Source organism: Elephas maximus, chromosome 14 (genome assembly GCF_024166365.1).
Source record: "Elephas maximus indicus isolate mEleMax1 chromosome 14, mEleMax1 primary haplotype, whole genome shotgun sequence".
NCBI lineage: Eukaryota > Metazoa > Chordata > Mammalia > Proboscidea > Elephantidae > Elephas > Elephas maximus.
This window is the reverse complement of record NC_064832.1, coordinates 51,328,598-51,333,030: the sequence shown is the minus strand read 5'-3', so window position 1 is coordinate 51,333,030 and position 4,433 is coordinate 51,328,598. Positions and strand designations below refer to the sequence as shown.

General features: G+C 38.1%; 1 non-coding gene across 1 annotated transcript; it reads left to right on the top strand.

The window, feature by feature from the left end:
• The first annotated feature begins 1,106 nt into the window (after nucleotides 1-1,106).
• On the top strand, nucleotides 1,107-1,213 carry LOC126058434 (U6 spliceosomal RNA). The gene has a single exon (XR_007513214.1). It is a non-coding gene; the product is annotated as a U6 spliceosomal RNA (small nuclear RNA).
• The last annotated feature ends 3,220 nt before the right edge of the window (nucleotides 1,214-4,433 follow it).

The window sequence follows — 4,433 nt, the reverse complement described above, 5'->3', positions numbered from 1 at the left end:
GCTTAGGCAGTGTTTCGTTCTGTTGTGCATAGGGTCGCCATGAGTCCGAACCAACTTGACAGCACCTAACAACAACAACATCTACAAAAAAATGAAACAGGACCCATACCTCACACCATACACAAAAACTAATTTAAAATGGGTCAAAACACAAATATAAAGCCAAAAACTATAAAGTTTGTGAAAGAAAAAACAGGATAAATGCTAGAGACACTAAAACATGGCATTATAGGATATTAACCATAACTAACAACACACAAACTCCAGAAGACAAGTTAGATAACTGGTATCTTCTAAAAATATAAACACTTAGGCTCATCAAAAGACTTCACCAAAAGAGTAAAAAGAGAACCTATACACTGGAAAAAAAAAAATTGGCTATTACAAATCTGACAAAAGTCTAATCTCTAAAATCTATAGGAAAATCCAATACCTCTACAATAAAAAGAAATATTATCCAAATAAAAATGGGCAAAGGAAATGAACAGACACTTCTCCAAAGAAGACATTCAAGCAGCCAGCAGGAGCATGAGGAAATGCTCACGATCACTAGCCATTAGAAAAATGGAAATCGAAACCACAATGAGATACCATCTCACCCCCAGCATTACTGGCACTAATCTAAAAAACAGAAAATAACAAATATTGGAGAGGCCTCAGGAAATTGGGACTCTTATGCACTCCTGGTGGGAATGCAAAATGATACAACCATTCTGGAAAATGATATGACACTTCCTTAGAAAGCTAGAAATAGAAATACCTTATGATATTTTTTTTTTATAGCAATCCCAGTCCTAGGATTATAACCTAGAGAAATGAGTCATCACATGAATAGACATATGCACACCCATGTTCATTGCAGCACTGTTCACAATAGCAAAAAGATGGAAGCAACCTACATGTCCATCAACATACTAATGATAAACTACAGTACATACAGACAATGCAATACTACACAACGATAAATAACAATGATGAATCTTTGAGACTTCTTGCAACGTGGATGAATCTGGAGGGCATTATGCTGAGCAAAGTAAGTCAATCACAAAGGTGCGAATATTGTATGAGACCACTACTATAAAAATCCATGAAAAATTTTACAACAAGTGCTCACTTCAGCAACACATAGACCAAAATTGGAACCATGCAGAGAAGATTAGAATGGCTCCTGTGCAAGGATGAAACTCAAATTCGTGAAGAGTTCCATATTTTTCAGAGTAGCCTGGACAGAGGTCTGAGGACCATGGTTTCAGGGGACATCTAGGTCAATTGACATAAAATGCATTAAAAAATGTTCTGCATCCCACTTTGGTGAGAGGTGTCTGGGGTCTTAAACACTAGCAAGAGCCATCTAAGATGCATCAATTGGTCTCAACCTATCTGGAGCAAATAAGAATGAAGAAAACCAAAGACACACAGTAAAGATGAGCCCAAGAGACAGAAAGGGCCACAAACACCAGAGACTCCATCACCCTGAGACCAGAAGAACTAGATGGTGCCTGGCTACCACCCATCACTGCCCTGACAGGGAACACAACAGAGAATCCCTGATGGAGCATGAGAGCAGTGGGATGCAGATCTCAAATTCTCGTAAAAAGACTAGGCTTAATGGTCTGACTAAGACTGGAGGGACCCTGACGGTCATGGTCCCTGGACTCTTTGTTAGCCCAAGATTGGAACCATTCCCAAAGCCAACTCTCCAAACAGGGATCGGACTGGACTATAAGATAGACAATGATACTTGTGAAGAGTGAGCTTCTTGGCTCAAGTAGACACACGAGACTATGTGAGCAACTCCTGTCTGGTGACAAGATGAGAAGGAAGAGGGGGACAGGGGATGGTTGAATGGACATGGGGAATACAGGGAGGAGAGGAGGAATGTGATCTCTTATTAGGAGGAGGGCAGCTAGGAGTACATAGCAAGGTTTGTATAATTTTTTGTATGAGAGACTGACTTGATTTGTAAACTTTCACCTAAAGCACAATAAAAAAAAAATTTTACACAAAAAAGGAACAATCTTTGATGGTTATGAGGAAGGGCAGGGGTGGGGATGCAAAAACACTAAATAGACAGTAGATAAGCGATAACTTTGGTTACGTAAAAGAAAGAACACAATACTGGGGAAGCCAATACAGCTTGCCCAAGGCAAGGTCATGGAAGCTGCGTAGACACATCCAAACTCTCTGAGGGACTGAGTAGCTTGGCTGATGGCTGTGGAGATCATGGTCTCGGAGAACATCTAGCTCAATGGGCATAACATAATTTATAAAGAAAATGTTCTATATTCTACTTTGGTGAGTAGCGTCTGGGGTATAAAAATCCTTGAGTGGCCATCTATGATATCTTACTGGTCTCATCCCTTTGGGAGCAAGGGAGAGTGAAGAAAACTAAAGATATAAGGGGAAAGATTACTCCAAAGGACTAATGAACAACAATTACCATGACTTCCACCAGACTGAGTTCAGTACAACTAGATGGTGCCTGGCTACCACCACTGACTGCTCTAACAGGGATCAAAATAGAAGGTCCTGGACAGAGCTGGAGAAAACTGTAGAACAAAATTGTAACTCACAAAAAAAGACCAGGCTTACTGGCCTGACAGAGAGTGGAGAAACCCCTCAAATAAGGCACCCAGGCACATTTTTAGCTCAGTAATGAAGTCACTCTTGAGGTTCGCCCTTCAGCCAAAGATTAGACAGGCCCATAATACAAAAAGAGACTGAAGGGGCACAGCAGTCCAGGGGTAGGACTAGAAGGCAGGAGGGGACAGGAAAGCTGGTAAAAGTTAACCCAAGCTGAGAAGGGAGAGTGTTGACATGTCATAGGATTGTTAACCAATGTCATAAAACAGTATGTGTACTGTTTAATGAGAAGCTAGTTTGTTCTATAAACCTTCATCTGAAGTTCAATTAAAAAAGAAAAATAAATAAACATACTGAATAAATTTTTTTTTTTTTTTTTACTTACCAATCAATGAGTTAAGCCTCATTCAATATGTGACAATGTCATAAAAATTGCTAAAATATCTTATAAACATATTTCAGGGTGGGCTCATGGAATTATTCTTGGAAGCAACAGTGTAAGAAAAAACTAAAGAGAAGTCAATGGTACAGCTTCCTGACCAACATATTATAAACTGCCGTGTTAATTTTTTTTTAATGCAGGTAGTGTTCTGACACCACTTTTCATATGATTGCATTAAATATTTTAAGTGTTAAAAATATACTGAGATTTTATAATATACCAAATGGCCTACAAATAAATATACAGACTCTTCTGGAACATATATGTGATTATAAAAAATCGAGATAATTATCTAAATTCAAATTTGTTGGAGTAATCTAACACACCTTGCAAGATAGCCAAAAAATAAAAAAAATGTTCTTTGAGACTACACTAATCAGCCATTTGCCTCAATTTTCTACGCCATTGAACAGAACAAAATTATAGCACTTTTGATCTAAGCTTCAGTGCACAAAATTTGATACAGATTTAGAAATGAAAAAAAAAACTATTTCTTTATGATCGCAGCTCCATTTGGATCTATAAGATCTCTGTGGTTATGGCTAAATGGAGCACTGAGATATTAGAATATGTGTAATTAAAAAACACACACATAATTATCTCTAAATTATGTAAAAGGCGTATGTCACTGGTTATAATTTATTTCTAAATTAACTCTTAAGATCCCAAGGATAAGCTAACTTGATTATTTACCAAAAGCAGATGTATCTCCATAATTAATTTAGTAATCATCTTTATCTTTGATTTTGTGAAAGCAAAAATATATATCACTTTGAGGACTAAGGTGCACCTGACCTAAGCCATGGTACTTTCAGTCGCCTCATATAGATGCAAAAGCTGGACAATTAATAAGGGAAACTGAAGAGGAATTGATTGCTGCCTTTGAATTATGGTGTTGGCAAAGAATATTGAATACACCACGGTTCGCCAGAAAAACTAACAAATCTGTCTTGGAAGAAGTACAGCCGGAATGCTCCTTGGAAGCAAGGATGGCGAGACTTCCTCTCAAGTACTTCGGAAATGTTATCAGAAGGGACCAGTCCCTGGAGGACATCACGTTTTGTAAAGTAGGGCTTTGGCAAAAAGGAAGACCTTCAATGAAATGGATTGACACAGTGGCTGCAACAATGAGCTCAAATATAACAATGATTGTGAGGATGGCACAGAACTGGCCAGTGTTTTGTTCTGTAGTACGTAGGGTCACTGTGAGCTAGAACTGAGTAGAGGGCACCTAACAACAACAAAATAGTGCCTACTTAGCTCTGGAAAAAGCAACTTTCCTATCCACCTTTTAATTAAGTCTGAATTCTGTTTAACAGAGTCTTACTTCAAAGTATTTTGCAATTAGATTGTATGTATTGAATAGGAAAACTCTGGTGGCATAGTGGTTAAGAGCTATGGCTGCTAA